Source organism: Terrapene carolina, unplaced genomic scaffold (genome assembly GCF_002925995.2).
Source record: "Terrapene carolina triunguis isolate 2854851 unplaced genomic scaffold, T_m_triunguis-2.0 Scaffold95, whole genome shotgun sequence".
Classification (NCBI taxonomy): Eukaryota; Metazoa; Chordata; order Testudines; family Emydidae; genus Terrapene; species Terrapene triunguis.
In genome coordinates, this window is record NW_020664446.1 from 27,456,886 (window position 1) to 27,471,442 (window position 14,557).

The following is a 14,557-nucleotide window of genomic DNA, read 5'->3' on the forward strand; positions in this document are numbered from 1 at the left end:
TATGAGCTTTTCCTAAGAAAACATACTGAATCTATTGTTGCATTAACTTGTTACGTAGATCTCTATTGTTTATTCCCATTCTTGGTGATTGAAAAATTATTCCCACAATCAGGTTGTAAGACTCTTTCCCGAGTGAGTCAGAGTGGAGCTTCAGCTATCAATTTTTGGAGAATATATGCTTTCACAAAATAAAACAAAACACAAATAACTAGCCCTTTAACCAATGGAAATTGTCTTTCCACGTCTGCAGAGGGCTTAGCCAGCAGTAGTATGGAATTCTGCTCTGGCAGCAGTGAAACGTCAAAGAATCCTATCACTCTCACGCTGCTGCTGGACTCTTCTGTGATGCGCTTGTCAGGCCATTAAACTGTTCTGAATAGTAGTGTCGTAGGTTGGCATCTTAGCGTGTCCCATCTTGGGACCCTGCAGACACCCCACCCTTCTCAGGATTTCTCAAGAATACGTTTCCAACACAGAGTGGGATATGCAGTGGGTTAAGTTATTAAGGTGGACCCTCTCAAATAACACAATAAAGTTCAATACCATAACGCTAAAGGTTCTGGCTCTGCCATCTTCTATGACTCTAGGCTATTCATCACCCTCAGTTGTTCCTTTCAGACGGGGGGGCTCTCCGGCTTCCTCCTGGAGTCTCCTATCAGAGTTCAAAAGCTCAAACGAAGCAAGAACGTAAACAAAATCCACTTTATAAAGGTCTTGCATTCCTCCTGGCACCCTGCCCTTTGTGCAGGCCATAGGGGTCCTCCGTGGGCCTTCCTCTTGCTCTGGAGTCTTTCTCCACTATCTAGGCCTCCTGACTTCTGCCAGTCTCCCTGTTCCCAGGGAACTGGCAGTGAGAGCCTCCTGTCTGTGTTCTTTCCCCCTCTCCTAACTGATTCTCAGGCCTAACTTGCCCAGCCCCTGCCCACAGGGCCCAGGTACTGCCATACACCCCAGCTGGAGCTCAGCTGGCAGTCACAGGTGCACTGGCTTCTTCCATGTTTAAAGGGCCAGTGCTACCCTGTGACAAGTAGGCTTGTGTAAGGAAAAACTTCAAGTTCTGAATTCGATGACAAACATGGGAAGATACTGAAGTCCCCCATGCAGTTTCTTCGTCTGGTATGATATGTGGCCTATGTAAGTGAACATAATGGGTCATCGTCACTAGGGCAAAAGGGTAATAAATTATCTGGCAGCTTAGCCCTGAGCCTTTCCGGCACAGATGCTGTCAGCTGCCTTGAATTAGTCTAGTAATTGTCTGGTCGCTAGTCACTCATGTATTTTTCCAGAATGGGGGATCAGTATCTTTTTACTGAACTTTTCAAGAAGTTCATTAATATCCTGAAGGAATGGACACTTTCAAGTGGTTTAACAGTTTCCTTAGTGCATGTTGGATTGTGCTAAATACTAAGGGTATGTCTACACCCAGCCACTAGTTCGGCGGCTGGGAATCGAAGTTCTGGGTTCGACTTATCGCGTCTTGTCTGGACGCGATAAGTCGAACCAGGAAGTGATCGCCGTCGACTGCGGTACTCCAGCTATACGAGAGGAGTACTGCGGTGTCGACGGGGGAGCCTGCCTGCCGTGTGTGGACCGAGGTAAGTTCGAACTAAGGTACTTCGACTTCAGCTACGTTATTCACGTAGCTGAAGTTGCGTACCTTTGTTCGAATTGGGGGGTAAGTGTAGACCAGGCCTAAGTCTGTTTCCTATGTAAACTATCTAGTTGAGGGGAATGAAGTGTAGTGATGTGTTGTTTGACTCGTGAGTAAGATAACCTGTTACATCTACATACCTGGCCAATTTACTGGGAAGTGTGCCTTCATCTAGGCCCAAAACCACATGATGTGCTGGGGTGCAAGCATGAGGGTCTGAGAAGCCTCAATTCCTGTTTGCTTTTTATTGTAAAGTGAACCTTTTTCAAAGAATAAAAATACCTGTGAAACTATTTTATTTCATAATTACCTAGTCAAGATGATGAGTTAATGCTTATGAAAGCATGTCTACCAGCCCTTCCAAGCAGGCTGCATATTGCTGCACTGGGATTCGGAGACTGTTCCAAAAACCGGGTGTTCATGGCTGGTAAGGCTGCTGGGGCAATGCAATAAATTCATGATGCTTCCATCCTCTGTTTGTTTAGATCTTCCTCTGGCCACTTCTAACAATGACTCTTGAATTATTTGCTCTTTCTACACACCTGTTTCTCTCTCTTCCTCCCCCTCCCCCCCCCCCGAAGTTTTCCTTTGACAAGGATTTTTCCCTCCCCCACCCTTTTTATTTGTTTGAGAAGCTGAGTCTAGGGAATCTTGTTGCTGAGAGGGAGAGAGAGAAACTCCACAGCTGAGCTCTGCCTGGAGGGAAAACTTCTCACTCTCTTCTGGTCTCTAGGTGAGCAGGATACTCTTTCTTTGACTTCAGCTGGAACTTGCAGGAAATGGTTGGGTGATTTTACTTCACCCCAGTCAGAGTTGTAGGAAGAAGCAAGAATTGAATAAGTCTCTGAGCTTTCTGCTGGGGCCTCCTTCCCCTCCCTGACAAGGAGGATGGAGATCTGGAGTAAATGGATTTGGCAAGGCTAAGTGAGAGTTTACCCAGTAGTTGTTCATCAACTGGATGATGGATGGAAAATATCCCTCTGAAGTAAACTACTGGGGGAAAGGAGCAGGCAATATTAACATTGCCTTTAATTTTTAAAACTTCCTTTAACTTCCAACAGAACAGGTGATCCCTTTGGTATTCTGTTTTCAATTAGGAAGATATTGGGAGCAAGCACAAGAGAGAGAAGAAACCACTCAGTAACTTTTCTATCTGGTCCCAGTGATGAGTATGCACTTCAGCACCCCTTTAATGCTAATAATCCAGGAAGCATCTTCAGCTTGCCCTTTTCCAGGAAAGGGAGAATCCTAAAATTTCAGTTCTGAGGTTTCAGAATGAATCTTAGGGATACAGTATTCTCATTTGACCATTTTGCGCTGATTTTAAAACAATTAAGCCTCTCCGGCTCCAGCCAGGCTAGGAATAAATCAAGAATATCTCTAGAAAATATCTTCCTTCTGGGCCAGAGGGATTAATCCTTTTGATCTGTGCTCTAAATGATGTGCTGTAACAATTGCCTTCCCTAACAACAAAGTGGAGGTTAAATAGCGGGTATATGAAATTCTGTAGGTTTCAGTGGGAGGGGAAATACCCCATGATCTAGATAAAGGACTAAAAGCAGATTCAGCAGTAACTGTGCTAATTATAGACCTCAGTAAGTCCCTCTAAAAGGACTACTCCCCCACTTCTAGCCACATAACTGCTCCATTATGGGCAGAGAGAACTTTTTCTCAGGAGAAATGTTGAGACTGGGCCTCCACAGGCACAAGTCCTATCAACATGAGTGAAAATTAATGCTCCCGCATTGTTGGCCATAGTGGAAGCTCTAGTGTAGACTGGCCTGGGTGCTGTCGCTCCTCCCCAAGCACCATGCCTTCCAGTCATGCTTGAAATGGGCCTTATTGGCATTTGAAATGCTGGCAACAGGCTGCCTATATTGGGGGCTTCCAGTGTTTCTAAAGCCATTGGAGTTAAACCAGTGTGGGCAGAAGTGGGAAATTTTACACAGTTTCCTATAGTTTAGACCAGGGGTAGGCAACCTATGGCACGCATGCCGAAGGCGGCACACGAGCTGATTTTCAGCAGGGCACTTACTGCCTGGGTTCTGGCCACTTGTACGGGGGGCTCTGCATTTTAATTTAATTTTAAATGAAGCTTCTTAAACATTTTAAAAATCTTATTTACTTGACATACAACAATAGTTTAGTTATATATTATAGACTTATAGAAAGAGACCTTCTAAAAACATTAAAATGTATTACTGGCATGCGAAACCTCTGAACCTCACACTGCTTCTGAAAGGTTGCCGACCCCCTGGTGTAGACAAAGCAATGTTGCCAGATGGTGGCTCAGCGTGAAGAGAAAAGCCCCTTAAAAAGAGGGTCAGAGGGGGAATAAATCAAGGGGGCCTATGAAAATGCCCGGTTCCCAGAACCCTCTTCTTCCTTCCCATCACATTTATGCAACTGGTCTTGTGATCACCTCAACAACTCCTAACTGCTCCCTCTGCTTTCTCCACTGGCCCTGATCACTACCCCTCTGGGGCACTGTGTTTGAGCCTTCCATATATCAGTGTGGCCAAGACCAGTGGTGGATTTGGGAAGGGAAGTGGTGGTTTCTCTCCCTCATGCCAACCTGCCTGAATGAAGAATCTAGCACTTGGGGCTCCCATTTGTCTGCCTCACCTACAGTCTGCTCATTAATATATCAGAGGCCTTGGCTACACTTGGGAATTCACAAGGGCAGCGCTGTGAAGCGCGAGTGTAGTCGTGCCGCCAGCGCTGTATGTACTCCACCTCTCCGAGGGGAGTAGCTTGCAGCGCTGCGAGTGAGCGTGCAGCACTGCAGGCTCTGATCACACTGGCGCTTTACAGCGCTGCACTTGCTGCACTCGGGGGGGGGCGGGGTGTTTTCACACCCCTGAGCGCAGCAAGTTGCAGCGCTGTACAGCAGCAGTGTAGCCAAGGCCTCAGATAGCAATATTTCTGCCACTGCTCTCAGTAGTGGCTTAGGGTTAGGGTACCTGGCAAACCATCAGGGCTAGTAATGAAGCATTAAGATTCAATTACAGTACTTCACCATGTATCTCCATATGTAATCTCTCACCTTAAAACCATACTCCACCCATCCTCCTTCTCCCTCTCCGCCTTCCCCTGCAAAAAAGGAGAGAGAGCTGACTTACCCACATAGAATGTATATTCCTAGCTCACAGGTGATATTTACAGTTTGTTTACTTTTTGTCAGATCTCTAAGGGGATGACTTCCCAGATATACCTTGAGTGAAATGTATGTGATACAGAGGTTTCTTAGCAAAGCATCCCCTGTTCTTTTTAAACAGCTCTTACTTCAGACCTGACAAACTCACTACACTAAATACATATCTTACACAATATTTATCCATAAAGGGTAACCTGTAAGGTAGCTACAGAAAGCTCTCAACTTGTCAAGATTCATAATCAATGTGAGATGCACATACAGGTAATAATTAAGAAATAATGTACAGAAGGACCTCAAAGATAGGAACACCAGAATTGCGGACACCCTATGGAACTGGAAATCGTCAATCAGGCAGCAGCGCAGACTAAAATAAATATATACAGTAGTACCTCGGGGCTCAGGTCTTCAGCCATGGGGGGTTGGGGTTGCAGCTGCAGGGTAGTGGGGGGGCTCAGGACTTTAGACCTGGGGCTTCAGCCCGGCGGCTCTTCTCTCAGTTTCAGCCTCACAAGGGACACTGGGGCTCAGGGCTTCAGTTCTGTGGCTTCGCTCCCAGCTTCAGCCCTGTGTGTGTGGTGGGGAGGGGGGGGAACCTTAGCTTTGAGGGAAGTGCTAGTTTCAGCCCCAGTGCTTCCCCTGTAGCTAAAGCCCCAAGCCCTGGCATGCCTGCCCCCGCTGAAGCTGGGAGCAGAGCTGTGGGGAGCCCCAAGCCCCATCGCTCCCCCGAGGTCTAAAGCACTGAGCTTTGGTGGTCCCGTGGGTCTGAAGTCCTGAGCCCCCTGCCTGGTGCCCTGAGGGTCTGAAGCCACAGAGCCCCCCCCCCCCCCCCCCACACACACACACCTGGCAGCTGCAGCCTCTTCCCACCCAATGTGTCTGAAGTCTGTAATCTCTTCTTCAGAGTTACAGAACATTTCAAAGGTATGGACAACCTCCTTTCCTGAGGTGTCCCTAACTCCTGAGGTTCTACTGTATTTGTATTGAAAATATGCTTGATGGACTTATGAACTGACCAGTTAACCCCACAGCTCATTTGGAACTGGAAGTACAAATCAGGCAGCAGCAGAGACCCTCCCCCCCCCCCCCCCCCCCCAAAAAAGCGAATACAGTACATTACTGTGTTAAATGTAAACTACTAAAAAAATGAAGGGAAAGCCGCATTGTCCTTCTGCATAGTAAAGTTTCAAAGCAGTATTAAGTCACTGTTCAGAGTTACGAACAACCTCCATTCCTGAGGGGTTTGTAACTGAGGTTCTACTGTAAAATGTCTTGGTGATGGCCCATTCAGGCAGAGGGAGTTGTCCTCTGCAAAGATCATGTCTACCCTTGCTCCAAGACTACCAATTGAAAATCATCACCGATAACTGCAACAGTGGAAACTACTTGGAGCTTAAAAAAAAAAGGAACACAATAACCTATGTTTGCCCTGCCTGTTAATAAAGACAAAAGTCCAGTTCAGTATATGAGAGGGGGAAGAAAGATCCTCTGCATCCTTTCACTGAGGAGACATCTTGGGGAGTGGGGATTTATGAAAAATTGGATCCTTGTTCCTGTGAAGCCAGCCAGCTCCTCAACAGACTGAACTGGGGGGGAGACCTACTTTATTAGATAGAGGTAACTATTAAGTGTAGACCCAGGTTTGTGTGTTATGATTTTGTTTTGGATTGTAACCATTTGTTTCTAGTTAATTCTCCATTGTTTCTGACATAAACACATTAAAAAAAAATTAGATATGCTCACGAGTGCTGTGATTTTTACTGGAGCAGTGATTTAAGATAACATTAGTAAACTGGGGAACACTGCTTTTTTATTTTTAAGGACAGAGGAGCTGGGATTAGTGAGAGTAACCAATGACAGCCTGGACATCACAGGGGAATGATTCAAAGGGGCTCAGGGACCTATTGTTAACCTGTAAGACAAAGACAAGGCTGGCATAGCCCAGAGGAGAGTGCTTGAGGTAACAGGCTGGTGGCATTAGGGAGTTTACACCCAGCATTGTGAGCAAGACTACCTATCATGAGTGGCAGGGGGCTAACACAATGATTTCCAGTCCTGGATGCCTCAAGAACAGTCACATGAACCTCTTGTTATCTTGGGATCAGATCCTGTGATTGGATCCATGCAAGCAGCCCCTCTGCTCATGCCTACAGAGACATGCCCATGCAGGTCTGATTATCAGATTGAAGTTTGTCTCTGCAGCGATTGACTTGTGAGAAGTACAAATTTTAGGTGTAAATTGAACAGCCTTTACATAAAGTGTAACTCAGTGTTTCCAACTCTCGTGATATTTGTTGTCCGTCTCAAAGCTCCGGCTCCTAAAATCAAGTGACTAGGGGAGGATCTCTGCTTCAATTTATTTAAAAAAATAAAAAAAATTAGCCCTCGTGATTGTGGAGAAAATCTTGAAAATGTGAACAGTGTGTACCCTAAAGGCTAAAAATCCAGTGAACATAAAGAATCCAATGAGCTTTTTTTTTTTTTAAATCACTATTTTTAAGCAAATCTAATTTATTTTATTTTGAGGATTGAAGGAGTTTTTCAGTGCTTGAGGTTGGCAACACTGAACTTTTCTCAGATAATGACCCATGATGTCTAAATTGGCATGAAACGTAAATTTATTGCTACTTTGTGTTTGGTTGAAGTCTGAAAAATCTTTCCTCTTTTACTTGGTTCATTTTATTATCCTGCTTTATAGGCTATTGATATTTTCCAATGCACACCTGATGAATCAAAAGAGGAAAAGAGTGACCCACAACCTTACAGCTAGTATTTGTGACCCACACTAGTGATTTTTTTTTTTAAAGGTTTCCCTGCTTTATCAAAGGGGCCTGATAGTTCATCACTTTCTGAAAAATCTGTCTTCCTGCAAATCAGATAATCTGAAATTGTCTTTAGTGATTCTGAGTGCCCAACTTGTTGCTTCAAAAATAAATAAATAAAATAAAATAAAAATCTTGGCCTTTAAATATTAGTGCTAGTTTTAACTTTTGGATTCCATCCAGCTATGTGGTATCTGATATTTCTTTGTGAAATAGAATTAGTGTGGGGAATGGTGTCTTTTCTTAAGGCATCAAAGTATATAGTATATTAAAATGCCAAATGACTTCTGAGAACATAATGCTGACCCAACTACTGTGTTTGACTTTTTCCCTGGGAAGAAATGTCTTAAGCAGGTTTAATAACACAGTGGTATAACATCCACCACCCAGACGCAAGGCAGGACCAGACTAAGCAGAAGACAGAGTGGCACATTTAAATCATGGGTGTGTGTTTTACTTTTATCAAGGGGACTTATATAGTTGCAGCAGATACAAAATGGCTAGTCATATACAACAAGCCTGCAACAGGATTCACCAGCTGCATTAAGTGGGCAAAGGGGCTGGAACCTGGGGTGCTACAACACTCCTGGCTTGAAGTGGTTCCCATCATATACAGGGTTTACATTTACAGTTTGGTTCAATGGCTCTCAGCACCCCCACTGTACAAATTGTTCCAGCATCCCTGTAAGTAGGGCTATTTTTCACCCTCCTCTTCCTCTGCCACCTGGATTGTTCCAAACATCTCTAGCTGTAGCCCTAGCCACTGACCATGCTGCCTCTCATGCTGTTGGCCTGAATCAATAAATCATCAGGACTTAGCAATTTCCAGAATCTCAAATTTCTCTTTAAATTTCAGTTTTATTTTGACGTATTGTATGGTACTAGCCATCTGAAGCTTGAGAGTAACCAGGTAAGCCTCTCTTCATTCATCTGATAAATATTCCTTCACTAGTCAAATGAACTGCACTTGAAAACTGCTGAATCTATCTGGTAGTCTATTTAAAATAGCCATTTTAAGAAGCTTCATCTTTCCATTTGAGCCATGAGCTCCTATATTCAAGGTTATTAGATGCTGGTTTGTAGTGGCACCGGAACTGTAGGTTAATGTAAAGAGAAGTTATAAGCATTCACCTTTAGGGACACCGTGTTTTTATCAAAGCTGTTGTAAAAGCCAACTTGCAGTTGTGCCAGTCCTATCAAATTCCTGTTGTGAGAAAATCGTCTTTGATCTTGGTCTTGAAGCAATTTCATTAAAGAACATATAGGGCAGGCTGAGTTATGTACACATTCAGTGAAAAGAAAAGGTGGGATGAGGGGAAACGGTTGTTGTCATAAGATTAAATCTTCTAACAAAACTATCTAGGTTTTTGTGGGTTTTGTTAGTAATGCTTCAAAAATTCAAACCAGCAATTGTCAGTTGCTATGTACTTAATATTTCTTCCCATACCACAAAATAACTAAGTTTCTTTATGAGCATAGTTTGGGAATGTACAATCTGAACAGGCTTGCAGAATTATTTCTTTGAGGCAAACAGTAAATGCTGAAATGATGTAGGTATTTTTCAAAATTCCACCTATTGTTTATTTTATGTTTCAAAGGCGCAAATCACACATTGCAGATAACTTCCAGGCCCCAATGTGCTTGATAAAATAATTGTTTTCAATCAGTTTGAGTTTGGGTTTTTTTGAGGCTCTTCTTTGAAGTAGCTGAGTTTTGAAAGTGTACAAGAAATTTCTGAATACAGACTTTGCTGCAATATAAAGGTGCTTTAGCATAAGAGTTTCAGAGGAATGTCAAAGGAAGTGACTTAAAAACAAATTTCCTGTCACTAATAAGATTGTAAATTATTAAAATACTGAATTTCTAGCTTTTTATCATGTTTAAGGGCTGTGGGGTTTTTTGTGTTTTTGCTTTTCAGTCACCTTGGACAAGGACAGGCAGGTCAGTTTCACTTTTAGTTTCTCATGCTGACAGGAAGGAGGCTTTGGTGCATTTTTAGCAGTGCAGGGAAATGTGATAATGTTGGAATTTACTTATTTAAATCATTATAGTGGATTTTTCTCCTCATAATTCAATTTTTAGACTTAAACTCTGAGGGTTTTGTAAAAAAGGTCTTTTACCCTTAACCATAGTATTACATCTCTTTCTATTATTCATCAGAAAGGTAAATGTGAGGCCCTAAAATCCTAGATCCTGACTCAATATGCTGACAGTATTAGTTTGTGAGTTAGGACTGATCATGGATTTTAGTGCTAGGCCCTGATTGAATTGCTTCTGAAGTCCATTTGTAGTGACCTGTTTTCTCTTAGAGGAAAATGTTAAAAACTTGTGGATGACCTCAATGTTTTCAGCCACTCTTCTGTCAACAGAATGTCCTGACTTGCACTGCTCAGTCACTATTCTTAACCAGTTTTACTCCAGTCAGTCTTCAAGATAAACGGAAGGGTGTGTGTTAAATAGATATGCAAATGTTTAAGGCCATTGATCACGCCAAGGTACTGCAGCACAATTTCAGTACATTTTTCACAGCAGATTTAATTAACAGAATGGCAGGCATAAGTTGCAAGGACTTCTAGGTAAAATCTTAACCTTGTTAAATGTTGCCTCTTCCTTTAAACAAACAAACCCTCCCAGTGATACAGCCTTCTGCCCAAGACTACTGCAGGCCAGATGACAGGGTCCACAATCTTACTTTCTGCCTTATAATCTTAGCACATGTTCATGTCAGAGTGGGAGGAATGCAGCATTTTGAATGTTGTGACTTCATTCCATATTAGTAGCGGAAAGCCCATGCTGTTGCATAAGTGTGGTACTTGGGCCAAATAATCCATCTGTTCAGTCTTCCTCATACAGCCAATGAAACTGCTACGTGCAAATTATCTGAGTAAGGGTGGTGATTGGTTGTTACCTCTAATGTGGTGATCTAGGATTCTTGGCATGACATAAATACATGCCTTGCTGTCACATGTGTAATTTGTAAAGTAGAAATGGCTAAGAATTTAAAAATGGGTTGGTAACAGACTCTGAATCCCAGTGATGATTGAACCTGGTGATACTCTGAACAAAAAGAATTCTCAGCCATGTTCATAGCTGTTTGATCACTTCACACTGATTCCACAGACGTTCTAGGCTTCAGAGCGAAACACAGAAATAGTCCTGGAATCTTATTATATTGACGGTTTCTCTTTAAATGCAAATCAAGTGTTCCAGTATAGTCTTTGAGGTAACCAGTTAATAAGAGCTTCTGGGGCTCTTAGTCTAACTTTAAAAGGCGAATAAAATAGGTACATATCACAACTATTAGATTACTATAGTTGGGTATGAATAACTTCCTCTGCTTAGAGGTATGGATTGGACTATCGGGCGTGTTAATGACTCTCGTTGGTATCCTGCAAGAATGGTGTGGGAGGAATACTCTGTGCCAATCTGGTCTGACAGCAGTATCTCACAATCATCTCAGGTCTCTCCCTGTTTCAACCCTTAAGTTGAAATGAAATGTACTCATTTCTGATTATTTCTATTCTGAGCAGTGTATGGTTGGCTGGAAGGAAACATTTCTTTTGCTTTTGCTTTTTTTTTTTTTTTTTTTAAATCAGAAATGTACATTTCTACCTGAAAACTCAGATGTTAAACGTGCATCAGCTAATTTAAACAGCTGCAATTCCTTACTCCAAGCTTAAAAAGAGTTAAAGGGGTTGGATTCCATGAAGAACCTTTTTTCCTATTTTATAATTAATTTTTTTTTTTTTTTTTTTGGAGAAGTACAGGTCACAAGGGGGAAAAAATGGACTATAAGAATCTTAAAAATTCCTGATGGGTCTTTTCCTATACTGGACTCTGGTTAACTTAAAATATCCCTACACCAAAAAGTGAATTGTTTAAGATTTAAATACTAAGCTAGCCAGCTATCACATTCTATTCTTCATCATTAAAATGACAACTCCATTCTTCAAAAAATATTTCAGTGGTATTGTTGCTTACTTCCAACTTTGATTTAGATCTGTTAATTCAATGAGGCTCTTATTAAACTGTAGCTGCTATGTCTTCAGTTTGCCATGCAAATTTAGACCGCAAGAGTTGCAGGTTATATTTGGATGAAGTAAAGGAGAATGAGCCTCTCACAGCTAATATTGGTCAGTTCTGTGCCACTTGCAATAACCTCTCTCCCTCTTTCACTTTCTTCAAGGTAACAGAAGATAAGAGCACAGCTGTTCTCCTAGAGTTTCATGAAGTCTGTAAACATCCTGACATGCTCCCCAGGAGAATCTTGAGGTTGCCATGCAGATGACAGCAGGATGAGTTTCCTTGTCAGATTGCACTGCTTATCTGTGAAGGGTGACGGGCACCTGGACTGGAGTTAGGAGACTCTTCTGGTGCGAGGCTGACAGGAAAGTCTTAAGGATATCTAACCGAAAACAAGGGAATTGACAAGTAAAGCAGTGAACTAGGAGAATAGTGAATACCACAACTTGGAATGTATTTATTACTTAAAACTAGCTACTCTTGATAAAATCCCAAAAATTATTGCTGCTGCTTATTTTACTTACAGATTTCACACACTTGTTAATTTTAAAGCTACAAAACTTTTACTATATACTGTATTCTAAGAAATGTAATTGGAGCAGGACATGCAATAGAATGAAATCAGTGTAGTGTCTTAAGTACAGTGGACTCACTTTTGTGTCAATTAAAACTTGGAAAATGTGCAACACAATTATGTGGCCATTATTGTGCACACTTTAAAGCTTTTCAAAGATGTTTACTGCAGGGCTGAGATAATTAAGAACACTATGATTTCAAGCACATAAACAAGCAATCAACTAGTAATTCAGATTGTGAGGTATTCCAAATTAATCTGTGCTTCTTTCAGTCATCTCTACCTATATTCTGTACATCCTAGATGCATTCATCTTAAATGCACTGAGGTGGATATTAACCTATTGCAGTTCATTAATGAACTTAATCTTGCATTCAGACTTTTCTATTCAACCAGTGTAGCTTGTGGCCCATTGAGAATACATGCTGATTGATACGGAAAGGATTTTTCCACACTTAACATTGCAGATAGTTACTAAAGCTCTTTTTGAAATGTTTAAAACATTAAAGAATGAAAGCCAATTTAAAAACAAACTGAATTACAGTGAAGTTTGGGAGATTTTCAGTATCACTTTAAAAATAGCTTGGATCTGATCTTCCTTTTATGTAACTTAAAAAACCCCCGATAGCTCCAGTATCTAGTAACATATATCTGTGATACTCATTTTAGTAATGGGGAGGAGAGTTCAAAATTGCCTAATACAGTTAATGTGGCTTGTATGTACTAGAATGAAACTAAGTGAAGTGTCATTACAACATATGCTATTTTGTTTTTTTCCTAAAACCTTAATACATGTCCCCTTACCAAAAATAAAAAAATACAGTTAAGTTTGCTAACCCAGAAATATTAGTGGAAAGAGACAAATAAAAGCTCATGTTTTTTCTTGGCCCCCATTGATTCTTTAACAATGTGATGTTTCCAATGGCCAGTATTAAAGGGGCTAAATTTTAAAACCTTTTCAAAAAGAAATCCATTGTACATAAACATTATGAGCACCATAGATATAGTGAGGTAGACACACACGTCTGGAAATGTAAAGTTAGTTTTACTTTTGTGTATGCTGTTACTCTGAATTTCACTTATTCAGACAATGAAAGTGAACTAGTCATTTGTACTAGTGTGGTCAGTTTCTAATTTAACTGTTTCCCTTAACCAAATACTGTTTTGTAAGAGAGTGGCAGGTTTATTTATTTATTTATTTATTTATTTTTAAGGAAAGTGTTTGGGTTTTTTTTAATTGTTTTAAAAAACTTCAGCTAGACTTAAATATGATGCCAAGAGTCAGTTTTTTCCAAACTGAAATCAGTTAGTCATTTATAGACTCAAACACTTCCCATTAACAAATTCTTAATGATAAAAAGTGTAGTAAAGAATAACTTTAAACTAGCATTGCTTTAAATAGAGATGTTTTAATGGGTAAATAGCTACGTGCAGATCTTTTTCAAACTATTTTAGATTACTCTCTCAATGTGTCCCAACCTCCATTTGGTTTGGAATTCTAGTACTTGTTTCATCCACAGATAACTACATTAGGTGCAAATTTATGGGATTGGCTTTTACAAAGCTAGAATCGCCTATTAGCAAAGAGGGTGGGGTATGGGTGAGAGATCAAAGCTGCTTCCTCTTACCTTAGATTTTTAATTTTTGAGCAGAGACACTTTGTGTATTTTTTGCTGAGATTATAAAATACTTAATATTCCAAAGAAATCTTCCCCAACAAACTGTTGTGACCATGAGCCATAGAATCTTAATATGCAAACTAAGTTGCAACACTGAACGGAGACTCTTGCAAGGTCCAATTCTGGCTACGCCAAAATGCTGCAAGAGGATAGCTGCGTTTGAAGAAAGGAAAGTGTTTCTGCACATTGTATAACCGCATGTCAAAGCAGTTGTGCTTATCTGTTTATTTAATGTCCCCATCTTGGGAGATGAGGTAGGCTGCTTGGCTTCTAGGTTAAACCCTCTTCTCCTCTCCTTACCCCTTTTCTTCTTCACGGGCTTGTGTGCATGGAGTTTTTCAGTGTTTTCTAGTGCTGCATTTAAGGCTGGCTGTGTGCTTTGTGTAGTGGTCGTCTACTGTCTGCTCACACAGTTCCTATTGCACACCAGTCAGAATGTGGCATAAAGCTTTTGGGCTGTAGCATTCCAGCAGTTAACTATAGGGAAGTTTTAAAATAACTTGTCAGTTCATAAAAACATGTTCAAATGAAATGTCTTTTCCAGTCTGTAATAGTATGTTAAGGGCTGTTTCTACCTGCCTTTCTGGAAATGTAAAGGGAGCACTCACTTGCTATGAGTGATGCCAAGAATAGGTGAGTAATTCTTGCTGTCTG

General features: G+C 41.2%; 1 protein-coding gene across 1 annotated transcript in view; it reads left to right on the forward strand.

Moving 5' to 3' along the window:
* The window catches only part of PWWP2B (PWWP domain containing 2B), a 41,301-nt gene extending 29,150 nt beyond the window's left edge, over positions 1 to 12,151 (forward strand). The window contains exon 4 of the mRNA XM_024215603.1: positions 11,814 to 12,151. The gene's annotated coding sequence lies outside the window, so the exon portion shown is untranslated. The remainder of the gene's footprint in view (positions 1 to 11,813) is intronic.
* The last annotated feature ends 2,406 nt before the right edge of the window (positions 12,152 to 14,557 follow it).